The 16,348-nt window shown below is 42.2% G+C and overlaps 1 long non-coding RNA gene across 5 annotated transcripts in view; it reads left to right on the forward strand.

The window, feature by feature from the left end:
- The window catches only part of LOC111095619, a 33,651-nt gene extending 24,809 nt beyond the window's left edge, over positions 1-8,842 (forward strand). For 4 of the 5 annotated variants that reach the window (XR_005358514.1, XR_005358516.1, XR_005358515.1 and 1 more), the window contains one exon: positions 6,896-8,842. This is a non-coding gene — a long non-coding RNA (uncharacterized LOC111095619). The remainder of the gene's footprint in view (positions 1-6,895) is intronic. The other variant, XR_005358513.1, reaches the window with a different exon arrangement.
- The last annotated feature ends 7,506 nt before the right edge of the window (positions 8,843-16,348 follow it).

Here is a 16,348-nt window from a genome sequence, read left to right on the forward strand (position 1 = left end):
ACTGGGGCTGCCCGTAAATTCTCCTTTAGACATAACTCCAGCAAATAACACATTGTGCTGACTTGTTCTTAGAGACTCAAAAATACAAAATTTGAGAGTACCCTCCTGTTCTTTAGGAACATGTGATCTTAGTCTGTAAACATTAGCATGCTGGAGAATGATGTCTTATTTACTTATTTCACAATCACAAATCCACAGCCTTGTTAATATGTTAATATTTAATGGGAATGACAACAGACTTTGAAAAGATAAAAGCTGCAGAAATAGTTCGATGTTACCCACAGTTTTAAACCTGAAGTCTATTGCACAGGAAAAGACCAGGATGAAAAGCCTAAGATGGCAATAAATTAAATCTCCTGTGAGTCAGGAGATTAGATTTCTAGTTCTTCTCTGGTTCAAGCCAGCTGTGAGTCCTTGGATAAGTCTATAGATCCTACTGAGCCTATAGCTTTTCATCTTTAAAGCCAGAGGATTGAATTTCAAACGATTTGTAATGTCTCTTGCAAGTCTAAGAGTCTACTATTTATTGGAATCAATAACCACCATGTTGGTAAGAATACAGAGTGGTAACAGAAAGTGTTAGCACTGGGAAGACATGCTGCAGGGTGGAGAGGAATAAACTAGTATTCTTGAGATGATTTTATCAAGCCTGGTCAGGGTGATGAACTCACACACCTTCCCCTCCCTCTTTGAGGTTTGCCTATGACTGAGGCGATCCTGGGTCAGCATCATGCAGTGAGTGGGCTTAATATCTTTTGACTAAAAGCGCTAACAAGACTTACTCTGGCTGAGTGATTGCAATTTTTTTAGAGAGGCTGAACCACAAGTAGAGTGGATAAACTTCTAAAGTGCCTCTAAGGGACACAAAAAAATGCATGGAAAACCAGGAGAAGTTGGGGGTGATATGTTTCAGGGAGAGAAGAGGGACAATATTTGGGAAACAGAAGAACCATCAGAGTCTGAAGAGCTATATCATCCTGTTGAACCCTTGGCACAGGACTTTGTTCTCTTCACTAGAGCGTCACCATCGGTGTGACTCAGCCATGCCCTTATCTTTGTTTTTCTTTGTGGCTGGTCATTTCTCCCCTCAAAATCAACAGTCTGAGGCTATTCTTGTTTCCCAAGTCATATTCCTGAGACAGAGTTTATCAGTATAGCTAATAATTACCATCTCTGCTTTGGGCCATGTGCAGAAAAGAGTTAACATAGCAGGCCCGAGACTGCTATCTCTAGAAGGGCGGGTTTACAAGATTGGCCCTTGGCTGGTGTCTGGGTGTTTCCAACATTCTCATAACTGATAAGGGTGGTTTTCTGTGCTAGACTGTTTGCGTGAACAATGTGATTTATGCTGAATACCTGAGCTCCTCCTGGGAGTCTGGAATTTGGAATGTGATAGGCAGAGTGCAGATGTGATCAGCCCCCAAGAAAAATGTTGAATGCTGAGTCTCTAATGAGCTTTTCTGGGCAAAAACACCATATACATGTTACTGCATTTTTCAGTGTGGAGAAAGTAGTATGCTCATGTGTATCCCCTCACAGAAGGAGAGAGCATAGGAAGACTATGGATTTCTCTAGATTCTTCCTGTGTCTTTTTCCATTATAATCTGATGGTGTATCTGTATTGTCATTGTAATAAATCTTAGCCATGAGTCCAGCTTATGTGCTGGATCCCATGAGTTCTCCTAGCAAATCTCTAAATACAGGGATGATGGTCTTGGAGATCCTAACCCACACCACCTCAAATGGCCCAGGCCAGCTTAGGTATTGGCTGTCCTTGGGCCAAGTGTTAAACACTGGTCCAATTAATTGCATATGGGGGAGGAATGTAGGATTGTGCTGAGCCTGGCTACTCCAGCTTATGGAATGGTCTAGAACAGTGGTTCTCAACCCAATTGGCAGAACAGAAGCTTCTGTGATGGCTTTAGAAATTAGATCCCGGGATCCCTGGGTGGCGCAGCGGTTTGGCGCCTGCCTTTGGCCCAGGGTGCGATCCTGGAGACCCGGGATTGAATCCCACGTCAGGCTCCCGGTGCATGGAGCCTGCTTCTCCCTCTGCCTGTGTCTCTGCCTCTCTCTCTCTCTCTCTGTGTGACTATCATAAATAAATAAAAAATTAAAAAAAAATTAGAAATTAGATCCCATCCAAGATTAATCAGAATCTTGGAATTAGAATCTGTGGGAGTGGGGTTTAGATAGTGGAATGCTCTCTTTTCTTTTTTTTAAAGATTTTATTTATTTACTCATGAGAGACACAGAGAGAGAGAGAGAGAGAGAGAGGCAGAGACATAGGCAGAGGGAGAAGCAAGCTCCCTAGGGGAAGCCCATGTGGGACTCAATCCCAGGACCCCAGGATCACGACCTGAGCTGATGGCAGACACTCAACCACTGAGCCATCCAGGCATCCCTGACATGTTTTCAAAGCTCTCCAGTGATTCTAATGTGTAGTCAGAATCGGGATCGATGGCCTGGAGCATAAGGCTCTAGGCGGCAGTTTCCTTTAGAAGGAGACTATAGCCTTGGGAGGCATTGTGATCCATTTGGTGGGCAGTGTACATTTTTCACACGAAGCAATAAACTCATGTCTTCAGACATCCTGAACAAAAAAATGAGTAAGATTGCTTAGTTATACTTATGAGCAATACTCTGGGAATTGTGTCATTTTAGGGGTTCTCTTGGGGCCATCTTGAGAGCATAAAGTTTATGTTGACAACTTTCAGTGCTTCCAAATTGTGGTAGAAAAACAAGCAGGAAAAAAAATGCATTAAAATGTATGTGACCGGTTGCAGCAATATTTTGTCATTGACCCAAATTCTTCAACATACTGTTTCGCAACATCTCTCTCTTATGAAATAAACAGTCACATCTGTTTCTTAGGGTTATTTAAAGATCTATGTTAAATTGTTTATCCTTAGAGAGATTCTTTCTTTGTCTTTAAAAAAGCTGGTTGGCAGAAAATCACTCTTGGGCTAGCCTATGATGATACATGGTGATCCTTCCTTTTCGGTGCAGGGGGGCACAGCAGTTGACCTTTGGGTATGCGGGGAAGGGCGAGGGTTCCTTGGTCACTCTTCCTATTGCTGACTTCCTCACAGCCTCCAGTTTTTAAGCAGGCTGGTAGTTGCTGCATGAGAGAGCTCCTTCATTTGGCAGATTACCCCTGATGCAATGTCCTGTTCACAGTGACACCTGGCAAATATTTGTTGAGTTGACTTGATGTGATAGAGTTACTAGAAGAAAGAACTGCTGCTGACAGGTAGGCAGCACTCACAGCCCTCTCTGTTTTATATTTTCTATAGAGCTCAAGCTCACTCCACAAAGTGCCACTTGGTAAAAGCAGTTCTTTTCTTTTTTTCTTTTTTCTTTTTATTTTTTTAAAAGATTTTATTTATTCATTCATGAGAGACACAGATGGAGAGAGAGGCAGAGACACAGGCAGAGGGAGAAGCAGGCTCCATGCAGGGAGCCCGACGTGGGACTCGATCCCGGGTCTCCAGGATCACACCCTGGGCTGAAGTCGGCACTAAACTGCTGAGCCACCCAGGCTGCCCTCTTTTTTAAAAGATTTTTATTTTATTTATTTGAGAGAGAGCGAGAGAGCGAGCACACAGGTAGGCTGAGCAGGAGGCAGAGGGAGGGAGAGGGAGAAGTAGGCTCCCCGCTGAGCAGAGAGCCCGACACGGGCCTTGATCCCAGAACCTTGGGATCATGACCTGAGCCGAAGGCAGACACCCACCTGACTGAGCCACCCAAGAGCCCCAAAGCAAGTGTTTTCTGTATGGAAACCATCTTGGTCCACATGTCCTTGGAAGGTACCCTGAAGCCCAGGCCGAATGTAGACTTTCCTTCGTGATAGTTGTAGGGTATTTGTAAGAGACCAATCACACCACCCTACTGCCCTGATAGCTTAGACTAGTCCTTGCACAGTTGGATATAAACAGGACTTAACTTCCAGCCTCCCCTGGAATTGGTGTCTTTCTTAGCCTCACACACCACATGATCTCTCGAGCTCTTCCCCTTCCCCCGTTAAGGGCTGCTTTAGGAAAGAACTTGACTCATTTGTTCTAAGAGCTTCAGGTTTAAATAGTCTCATGAGTTTTTGCATTTTAGGAAAACTCCATGGACAGAACTTCAGGTGAATGAGGTTGCTTTTTGGTGGTAGTGTCAGGATACTGGCACAGAGGGGGTAACTTCTTGGTACCCTTCACCACTACTGGAGTTTCCTCTTATAGGCCTCTTATAGGCCTCCTCCATCTGTTGGCAGCCTAGGTCTGGTTCAGACATGTGGACTTGGGGCATAGTTGACCCTTAGAACCATTGCTAAAAGCACCAGAGGAGCAAATGTCTACTTGGCTATACCACCATTTTGTAAGCTCCAAAGCATTTCATTTCACAATTCCATTTTGTTTCCTTTCCCCACAAGTTAACTAAGGCATCTGGCAGCAAAATGTAGAGTCAGCAGGAACAATTCTGTTTGCTTTTTGCTGCCTGGAGACGTCTCAAAGTTGAACACAATCTTAACCCCGACTGTGCTTCTGGAAGTTGTCCTGAACACAAGGAGCTGGGGCATTTATATATCCAGAAAGGAAACTTGATAGCTAGTAATGAAACTATATACCAAACATGAGAAAAGCCAGAGTGCAAAAATAACATGTGCAGAATTACCCCATTTTGGTAAAATATAGGCTATGTAAAAACATACACAGTATTTTTTGTGTGCTTACTGTGTGCCAGGCACTTAGCCAGGTGTTTTATACACAGTACTTTATTATATATAATTGACAAAAACCTGGGAAGGCCATTCTTATTATCCCTATTTTACAGATGAGCTCATGGAGGTTCTGACTTGGTCAAACTTGACTAAAGTCACATCAATAATATGCAGGAAAAGTCCATGACCCACTAGAACCCTGTGAACCCTTACTGTATCAATCTGTAAAGATAAATCACTGGTGCTTCATCGGAATATAAGCTGGTAGAGGATAATGAGTAATTTTTATTTTCTTCATTTTGCTTATGTTTATTATCTAATCTCTTTCCAATGCATATCTTTTGTTAACAAAGTTATTCCTTAAGTAAGAAACTTATACCAAATAGAGGCTTCCCTCACCATCCAAAAGTCAAACTTTTCCATAAAAACCTTCCATAGCCAAAATGTCATAAAGAGAAGATGCAATTGCCATTAATTTATATGGAAACATTTTGGAGCACTCATAGACCTCCAAAATAATCTCTTCTGGGTTTTTCTGATACTTTATAACACATCTTACTAACAGATGCATAGAATTAAGATAAAACACAGATGCTCACAGATACAGTTCAAATCTCTAATGGCTTGATGCTGAGATGCTGAGCACAGCTCCGGAGGTGAAGGAACTGGATGGCACCATTCTTGCTACTTGGGGTGTGCTGACTCTATAAGGCTTGTTGCAAAACCAATGCTGTGCACTTCTGTCACTTTTTGCCTTTTTCCATAAAAGCAAAAATCCTCTTAGGATTCTTTTGGTTAGCGAAAAAAAGTACTAATGCAAGCCTCTTGTATAAGTGAAGAAGTGTAAGGCAAACTTTCAAAAAGTGGGGTACCTGTCCCAAACAGTTTATAGATGAGTTAAAATATATTTGCTATGAAAGGATGATTTTTAAAGTTTTAAGTAAGTTCTGTTTTTCTGTTTGTGAAACTATGAAGACTTCAGTATTAGTTTGCTAGGGCTTCCATCACAAGGTACCATAAGCTGAGTGGCCCCCCTGCCAGTACTTTGATCTCAGACTTCTACTCTCCAGAACTGTGGGAAAATAGATTCCCGTTGTTTAAGCCACCCAGCCTAGAAGCTGAGGCTGCAGAAATAAATAAGATAGCTATGATCCTGATTTTAGTGCTAGAGATAGATAATAAATACAGAAATAAATAAGCACCCGCAAAATCCAATTATTGTGTGAGCTGTGCTGTGCATTAAAATAAGATAAGGTTATAGAGTAAGCTTGAATTCTGAATTATAGTACAGTGTAGGGGGTAAGAGCAGGGACTTTGGAGCCACCTCAGTCATTTACTAGCTGTGTGACCTTGAGCACATTATTGTGGTTAAAAAAAAAATCACATAACATTAAATTTACCATTTTAGCCAGTTTTAAGTGTACAGTTGAGTTAAGGATATCCACATTGGGGACACCTGGGTGGCTCAGTTGTTGAGCATCTGCCTTTGGCTCAGGTCGTGATCCTGGGGTCCTGGGATCAAGTGCCTCATCAGGCTCCTTGCAGGGAGCCTGCTTCTCCCTCTTCCTGTGTCTCTGCCTGTCTCTCATGAATAAATACATAAAACCTTTTAAAAAAAAGTATATCCACATTGTTGTGACCGTTGACACATTTTTTGCACGAGTTTGCAGGATGGGAAGACTGCCTGGGCAATCGGAAGACCGATTCCTCCTAAGGACTGTGAGAACCGGGTCTGAGGCAGGTCTAACGTGATTGTCAGACTGAAGTCAGGGCCTCCCCTCCCGGGGACCCAGATCTCAGAGCTCACGAGACATTTCCCTGGGACACACCACCAACATGATCTCCAACATGTTGCAAAGTGTGGCTGCTTGATCAAGCTCAGTTATTTATAAAGAAACAAATGAAGGAAGGAAGGAAAGAAGGAATATAGGCTGTTTTGTTGCGAAGCAACTTGTAGTATTTTATGAAGACCCAGCTTTCATGGTGTTAGTATGGGACAAGATGCTTCTTGTGTGGCCACAAAATGACTAATGTGCCTTCTCAGAGGGCTCAGGAATGCCAGAGAGATGGATCGTGAGCTTACTTCCTGGAGCTTTCTTTAGGAAAAAAGAAAAAGAAATGTGTTGTTTCTCCTCCCTAAAGGCCTCTAGCTGCTAGGCATAATTTTTTTTTCTCATTATTTTCCAGGAAACCTTACCCTTGGACTAAGATCAAGAAACTCAGAGCAAATGACAAGAAGATTTTGAGTGAGGTCTTCTTCAGCTCTGAGGAACACTATGTTACTCTCACCAAAAGACATGCTTCCCTCACCGCAGGCCTGGGGGCTGTAGCTGGGCACTGCCAGTGGAAACCCAGAAAGGTGGAAGTCCTTGGAGCTCTGCAGAAAGCCAGGCCCCCAGCTCTTTCCCCTTGGCTTTATGCCAAACTCACAAATTCCTTAACTAAAACATCCGTTACCAACACAAACACAGAACCTTCGAAGTCTCTTGATTATTCCTTATCAGTCCCTTTTCTATGTTTCATAGAGGAAATGTATTACTTTAGGGGAAAAAACAGACTCCCTCTTCTCAGGACAACAAGCTCCGTATAGTATGCATTTGTGGTCACCAAGATGGCAAGGCATGAGTCTCACTTGAGAGCCAGGAGGGTAAATATGTGCCTAGCAAGAAGCTTAGAACCACTCTTTAAATAGAGTTTGGCCCTTCCTTCAGCCCCCCTGCTATTTTGGCCAAGTGTGCAAATGGCCTCTCCAAGCTCCTTTTTGAGCCCCTAGACACCCGCAAGAAGGGGGCTGATGGCTGAAAAGGCAGCGGTTGGCCTTTGGAGAAGCTCTTCTGACTAACTAGGCTACACCTGCCACTCTTGCTGCCTTCCAATCCATTCCTCACTGTGCACTGAAGTGATCTTTGAAAATACGAATCTGATAGGATTCCCACAAAGTCCCATTGGGTCTACATGGTTTGGCATGTCTGGCCCCTGTGCACATATCCCATCCCATTGCTACCCTCTGCTTCAGCCACACAGGCCATATTCTGTTCTGTCCAGTTGCCACACTCCCTCCCTCCATAGGCCTGCACTCATGTTCTGCTATCTTCCTCCAATTTCACTTAAAAAAAAAAAAAGATTTTATCTATTCATTCATGAGAGAGACACACACACAGAGAGAGAGAGAGAGAGAGAAGGGCAGAGACACAGGCAGAGGGATAAGCAGGCTCCATGCAGGGAGCCCGATGTGGGACTCGATTCCAGGTCTCCAGGATCAGGCCCTGGGCTGAAGGCAGGCGCTAAGCCGCTGAGCCATCTGGGCTGCCCCTCCAATCTCACTTTTGATTAACATCTACATCTCATTCAGGTTGCAGATCAATTGCTACCTCATCAGGGAAACTTCCACCAATTCTATGAACTAGTTATCTCCCTGTCTTCTACTCTCTGGTACTTAGCCCTCATTGACCTTTGTTCGACCACGAGACTGTAAGCACCATAAGAGTAGGAATGAGTGATCTATTTTTTCTTTTCAATATGTATCCAGTGCTTAGAAGAATAACAGTATTTATATACTCAATAAATATTTGTTGAACTAATAAAAAAACACCTCTTAGGAACAGTGACCAAGATACTATAAACACCATATGTTCCTTTCCTGGGATTTCTTGAGTTTTTGCCTTACTTTTAATTTCTATAACGACTTTTAAGTAACAGGGTATAGTTGTGACACCTAATTCCAATGTGTGTGTCTTTTCCCCACACCACCAAGCAATTTCCTGACACCTGATGAGCGTCTGACAATTGAACTTAATTTTGACACTTATCTATGTGGAGATAGTATCGGAGCCTGCAGGTTAAGGGCTCAGTCCCTCAAGACACTCTCCCCCATTCAGATGCCAATCACAAGTCTGGATTGTCACCTGTGTGTCTCACCAACTGGTTCTAGGTTGGAGGTTCCAATGACTCTTTCTTGTCATTTGCTAGAATGACTCAGGGAACTCAGAGAAACATTTAATTACTAGATTACCCGTTTATTATGAAAGGATATAACAACTCAGAAGCAGCCAGATAGAAAAGATGCGTAGGGCAAGATTTAGGGAAGCAGGTGGGACCTGCCACCCTCAGAGCCCTGCAGGCTCAAACAAGTGAAGGAGAGGATAGGATATGAGGAGTTCACTGGACAGTGCATTTTCTCCTCCAGTCTTAGGTCTATTTATAGTCTAATCTCTGGGATGAGCATAACTTGTTAGAATATTGTTGATAAGTAAGAAAATATGTATTTGTGGCTAATGCTATTAAAATCTATGTTGAGTTAGTAGCCTTTCATAACTTGCCATTGACAGAGTATCAGTTCTATAGTATCCAAAAGCTAAAGAAAATGAAAATTTATTACCTAGATAATTTCATAAAAACCTCTTGGCTGTATAATTCTGTATAATTCATCAAGAGAATTCCTTAGTTTTAAAGAATCTGGCCACAAAGTACAACAAAAACTGAGAAAACAACTTTTCAAATACTTCCGCAGTCCTAAAGTTCCTGAACAAATATCTGATTATTCACTGAGTAGCACCTGTATATGCAGAACTGGGCAAAGCATTGTGGGGAGACCTAGGAGCATCAAACCTTTCCCCTATAACATATTATCTACCTGCAGAGTTAGGAAATTCAAGTTTAATAACAACAATACCAAAATTACAGCAGTAGAAGACACCTAAGGTTCAGTGAGCTGTATAAAGTGTAACCTTTAGGATCCTTTAAGGAAGGAGACCTCATGGCAGGCTGGTGGGCTCCAGAGCTATTGGGAACTCAGTAGGAGTCTGAAATAGCAACAGCAACACTTTGTGAGCGCTCACTAACTCAGGCACTGGGCTAGGTGCGTACGTGTATTTTCATATTCAATCCTCACAATGACTGTACGAAGCTGTTAGGTAACCCGAGCACAGCAGCAAAATGAGGTGGAGACTTATTTGTCCTCCCATAAGGAGTCCAGGAGCGGGCAGTTGGGGGCTGATGCAGGTGCTTGAGAAATGGTCAAGCTTCCAGCTCTTTCTAGCTTCCTGTTCCACCAGTTTGTGGTTTCTATGCCCTAGGTATAAAGTGGCTGATCCATTTCAGGCATGACATTGGCATCCCAGCAGAAAGATAAAGAAAACCACAAGTGCTAATTAATGGGGAGAAAACCTTCCCTGGGGGTCCCCAGCTGACTTCAGACTTCTCCTCCATCCCATTGGTTAGAACTGGGTCATATAGACTCCCCGCCACAAGATTGGCTGAGAAATGGAGGTCTTTTTTGTTTTTGTCATTTAGCCTGAGCCCAGAGCTGCTTAAGAACCTCAGAGCTATGTACTGAGGGAGAGGAAGGAAATGGATGTGGGATAGACCGTCAGCAGTGCCTCCCAGGGCGTACTGCTGTTCTCATTTTCCACAGGAGAAAACCTAAGTGTTAAGTAACTTGCCCACGGTCATATAGTTAATAAATAGAAAAGCTGGACACACACACAGAAGCAATCTGGTTCCGGAGCCTGAACTTCTAACCCTGTGCTAGGATCTGAGCTAGAGAGCAGAGGGAAGGACACTCTGTGGCAGGGGGATGGAGTTGACACAGGTGTGTGTGTGGGGGTGGGGTGGAGAGGTGTATAGTGTGCGAGTGAGGCCCTCAGGTTGGATCGGAGGAGCCACCCTGAGGAGTGGTGGGAGATAACATGGGAAGAGTGGTTTGGGCTCATTTCACCTGCCTGATTAAGCTGTCAGGGTCATAAGACTTGCCAGTCCTGAGACTGAAATAATAATAATGTAGATAGGCAAGTGCTGGCAAGAAGTGAAAACCCTGTCCGGAAGGCAAATCTGACTCAGCAAATAGGACATCCAGAGATGTCAAATGTGAGCAGAGCCTGAACCCAGCAGAGCCTGAACTTGTGGGAAATCCAAGTTGAAGTTGGAAGAATGAAGGAACAGCCAAGGTTAGGCCAGGATGTGTGATGATTACGAAAGTCTAAAGGGTGTAGGAGCTGGAGGCCAGGGTCTCTGGGCCTGACGGTTTGGGGTCAGAGAGTCGAAGAACCAGAAACCTGGAGTATATGACATACCTGAGGCCTGATGGGTTTACAGCAGTATTTGTACATTCCAGCACCTTTGGAACATAACTGGCACATCACTTAGCACTAGCTTTCAGCTTCCATAGTCACGCACTTAACCTTTGAGAGGATGCGATGACCCCAGACTATCATGACCCCAAGGCGATGTTTTCCATTGGAACTTACTACTTTCAACTATTAGCTTTACCTTTGTTATCTCACAGGGTAACTGGAGTGGGAACACAGAGAAAGAGGAACAATTGGTAAGTGGGGAGCTGTGCAAAATGACCAACCACATCAGGTTTAGAGCGTATGCTTTCCTGTATAGCTCTTGAGGATGGAGCTTACGCCACAAGACTTCAGGTTCATGTCAGGAGACATTACTTAGGACACGGGAGACTCAGCCCGTGCATTCCCCTCTGAGTGGTGACTTTCCACACCTGCAGTGTTTAAGCAGAGCCCAGGAAACAGGTTTCAGAGTGGTTTCCTGCCTGCATAGAGCTTGAAGACTTCAGATCTTTTATAATTGTTCAGTGCGTTCATCTGAAACAATCTGAGCTGTAGGCTGGGAGTAGTAATCTGAGAACATGCTGTTCTGAGTTGGCTGCCAGCCAAACAGTAGGAGAAGCTTTGCAGAACCTTCCATTTCTTCCCACATGTTTATTCTTTATTCAGTTAAAAAAGTCTCCCAGTTAAGATAGTTGGGGAAATAGTTATAGTTGACTCTTTTCCAGCAACTGAGAAAATGGAATTCAACTTTACATGTTATGCACTTATTTAAACATGCCAAGCCTCAGCATACATGCACCTGGCCTTAAATACAACCACACATAGACAGATGACCCTTGTACAATGTGGAGTATGGGGGTGCCAACCTCTGTGCAATTGAAAGTCTGCATATTCATTTTGACTTCCCTCAAAAATGTAACTGTAATAGCCTACTGTTGACCGAAAGCCTTACCAATAACTTAGTTGATTAACACGTATTTCATCTGTTGTATGTATTATATACCATATTCATGTACAATAAAGTAAGCTAGAGAAAAAAAATGTTAAGGCCATAAGGAAGAGAAAATACTTTTGATAAATACAGTGCAGGACTGTGAATGTATCTGTGAATAGGTGGTCCCATGAAGTTCAAACCCATATTGTTTAAGGGTCTACTATACATACACACATGTATATATGTGCACACACTTTTACAAAGAAGTAAATTCGTGTTTGTTGTAGCAGTTGAACCCTTAAACTCTGCAGCTGATGAGTTTCATCTCAGCTCTACTTTCTATTTTCTTTAGAAGATTTTATTTTTTTGAGAGAGAGAGAGAGAGAGCATGAGAAAGAGCATAAGAGAGAGAGAGAGAAACAGTGGGGGGAGGTAGAGGAAGAAGCAAACTCCCTGCTGAGCGGGGATTCTGGTGCAGGACTCAATCCCAGGACCCTGAGATCATGACCTGAACCAAACAGATGTGCAGCCAACTGAACCACCCAGGCGCCCTCTACTTTCTAGACCCAAGTCTGGGGGAGGCTACTCAATATCTCGTTGCTTCAGTTTCTCATCTATAAAGCATAAGTCCAAGGCTGCCGTGAGCATGGAGTGAGCTAGGGCCTGTAAGAGACTTAGGGTCGTGGCTGGCACATGATAAATGATAGCTGTTATTATTGTAGATTTGTTAGAAAAACAATGGAGCACAAAGAACTAAAAATCACCCACAGGTCTGAAGGAGAACTGATAATTATGAGTGTATCTTCCCAGTCTTTTCACGTGTGCATCTTCTGTTTACTTTCACTCTGGAGTCACACTCAGAGCAGGTGTGCATGTGGTTGAGCTCATGTGCACATGCACGCACATACATACACTCACACTTTTGTATGATTCTTTTAAAGGCTAGAATATGTGCATTAATGATTAGATAATCTGGCCCAAATATGTATCCAGGATTAAGCCATTCACCAAAAGGTCAAAACTTGTAGCAGTTATCATGGAGTCATTTTTCAAAAATGCCACTTCCCCATTAATTCTCTGATCAGTGAAAGTATATACTCTGCTATTGGTTGCTTTGTTTGAATATTTATATATATATATATATATATATATATATATTTTAAACTTTATTTATTTATTTATTTATTTATTTATTTATTTATTTATGATAGTCACACACACACAGAGAGAGGCAGAGACACAGACAGAGGGAGAAGCAGGCTCCATGCACCGGGAGCCCGACGTGGGACTCGATCCTGGCTCTCCAGGATTGCGCCCTGGGCCGAAGGCAGGCGCTAAACCGCTGAGCCACCCAGGAATCCCTGAACATTTATATTTTTGAGTTACATATCCATAGAAGATCTTAGGACTGAAACAGATACCTATTTACACAACCTGTGTTTCATTTCAAAAGGGAAATCCAGTAAATTGTAAATTACTGATAAATTGCCAATAGTGTCTCAAATTGCTAGTGCATCCCTTTATGCATCTGGTCTTCTCCCACCTTCCGCTCCTTCCTTCCCAAGGTAGAGAAGTCATTTCATATAACACAGGTCTCTGCTCACTTCTTTGTCATGGAGGGGGACGAACTGGCCTAGGGTGATGTCTCTCCCTTCTCTGACAGTTTGTGATTCTAGGTTCTGGTGCTAGAAAACCAGAGATACTGTTATACAAGTTGGGAAACTGGAATGAAGGATGATACGCTTCCAGTTTCCAGGAAGTAGTGTGGAGTGGTGTATCTCCTGTTTACTCCCCATCCTCCAGAAGGAACATTCTCTGTGCAATTTCTTCCCCTCTTCACATGAGGATTCCCACAGACCCAGGGAGCATGTGTCTCATTGGTGAACAACATCACCCAGTAAGTACTTGATAAATGATGTGTGATGATGACAATGTGACTGTATTCTCCAGGTTCTAAGCTCTAAGTTTCATTATCGGACCCTCGTGGACCTCATTTCCTTAGGCCTGTGACCTCACTGCAGTGCTGAGTCCCTGTGCTGACAGTAGCCTTCATCTCCACTAACCATTCTGCTATGTCCCGGTGCTTCCTGGAGTCAAGGACAGTTTTACTGGGAGAATTTAAGGTACAGAGGAAGTATTTTTGTGCTACTCAAACTAAACCACATGGACGATTATTTACTTGCCTAAAAAAACAGCTGGTTCCACAAACTGCTGTTTTCTTTCTTTTTAGGATGACCATTTTAATGATTGCTTTGCTGGTACTATTGGGAGGTTTAATAATGATGCAGAAACAGAGGAGAGCCTGGAGCTAAATGTGAGTGCTGGCTTTATGTATTTTAGAGCTAAGAGGTCTTCATGCTGCCAACATTACATTGAAACTCCATTATAGCAAAACCTAGTTTGAAACCCCCCCCCAAAAATTGGGGTATCATGCTTCTATTTGGTATTTTAAGGGCATAAGAAAAGTAAAATCCCTTCTGTACCTAAGCTTATACTGTTAATAAGCTAGAATTTAAAAGATACATGTATGTAAGTTGATACATAAAACAGCAAAGAAAAACACAAAGAGGAAGAATAATTTCCTTAAATGTACAAATAATGTTTATAATACATTTATTTAAAAAGGCGAGCCAATTAATAGTAAAATATCCAGCTGGCATGAACTGGCATTTCACAGAAGAGGACATAAAAACGGTCAATATTATGGGCTGAATTGTGTTCTCCCAAATTCATATGTTGAAGTCCTAACCCCTAATACCTCGGAATGTGACTAGATTTGGAAATAGGGCCTTTAAAGAAGTAGTTAAGATAAATTGTCATTAGATGGGCTCTAATTCTCATGACTGGTGTCCTCCCCCCCTTTTTTTTTTTAAGATTTTATTTATTCATGGGAGACACAGGCACTGAGAGGCAGAGACACAGGCAGAGAGAGAAGCAGGTTCCATGCAGGGAGCCCGATGTGGGACTCGACCCTGGGGACTCCAGGATCATGCCCTGGGCCGAAGGTAAGTGCTCAACCGCTGAGCCACCCAGGCGTCCCATGAATGGTGTACTCTTAAGAAGAGTTTAGGACATAAGCATGTAGAGAGGAAGAACATGTGAGAACAGAGAGAAAATGGCCATACAAACCAAGGAAGGAGGCTTCAGAGTAAAATTAACTCTGCTGACACCTTGATCTTGGACTTCTACCTTTTCAGAACTGTGAGGAAATCTATTTCTGTTGCTTAAGCCACCCAATGTGTGGTACTTTGTTACAGCACTTATAGCATCTAATCAGTCAATAAACTTACAAAGTATGAAATAAACTCAAATTACACAACAATTTGATGATGGAAACAAGTGCTACAATGTACTTTTGAGTGGGAGTATAATTTGATGCACTTTGAAGTGCAGTTTGGTAATAACAATCAAATTTGAAATACGCATTCCTTGACCAAGAATTTTACTTCCAGCAGATACTACATATCATTCACAAATATAGATGTATGTATAAATCTGGTCAATTAAACTTAGAAAACTGGAAACAACTTACATTAAAAAAAGATCACACATTATGAATAAGATTTTGTGCAATTTTTTAAAAGAATGAGGTATACACATTGACATAAGGTGTCTATGGTTTGAGAAGATGTCCACAATATATTGTTAAATTAAAAATAGTTATGAAAGAGTATGGAGTATGTAGAGAATGACTATACCTGTTTATAACCTGTATATAGTTTTTTTTTTACCCATTTGGGATACAAATTAAGATGACATTTCTTTTTTTGAAAAGTTGAATTATTTTTAGAGAACATTATATAAACCCACCTGGTCTAAAGTTATTATACTTAATTGGTTCTTCTATTAGAAAATTAAAATTTGGGGGATCCCTGGGTGGCGCAGCGGTTTAGCACCTGCCTTTGGCCCAGGGCGCGACCCTGGAGACCCGGGATCGAATCCCACGTCGGGCTCCCGGTGCAGGGAGCCTGCTTCTCCCTCTGCCTGTGTCTCTGCCTCTCTCTCTCTCTCTCTGTGTGTCTCTCTCTGTGACTATCATAAATAAAGAAAGAAATTAAAAAAAAAAGAAAATTAAAATTTGCCTTAAGATCTTATCAGAAACTTTTTAGACTTGAGAAATCATTAACACAGAAGTCCTAGAAGAATATTTGGTAGTACATACATATGTAAAATGAAAAGTGGCAAATTAAGATCACCAGAAATTAATGTATATAGAGTTGAAACATCCATTTAATTGAGATGAGAGGAGTGGTTCTGGAGAAAATGTTTCAACTGTATAAACGTAGCCCCGCTGTAAACCAGACAGCAGGTTAGCCACACAATAGAAAGCTCTCCAAGTTTTAAGGAAAATGGGCATAAGTGGTTTTTAATAGCCAGTCTAAGGTATTATTAGTTTTGAAAAGGAGCTCATCAGATAGAAGACCTGTGTGTTTCTCCCTAGGATATTTGGAAGTGAACATTTGCTTGAGCTTCACTGGCAACATGGCAGCTCTGATCATGGTAAATGTTCAAGATAAGAATAAATGATTTACTTTATTAGGTTTGAAGGCTCTTTGGGCTATAAGGGATTTCAATGGTATCTCATCATTTGAGAATTCAGATTTAGTTCATATGTCTCAGGGAAAAATTCATCATTAA

Source organism: Canis lupus, chromosome 4 (genome assembly GCF_011100685.1).
Source record: "Canis lupus familiaris isolate Mischka breed German Shepherd chromosome 4, alternate assembly UU_Cfam_GSD_1.0, whole genome shotgun sequence".
NCBI classification, from domain to species: Eukaryota; Metazoa; Chordata; class Mammalia; order Carnivora; family Canidae; genus Canis; species Canis lupus.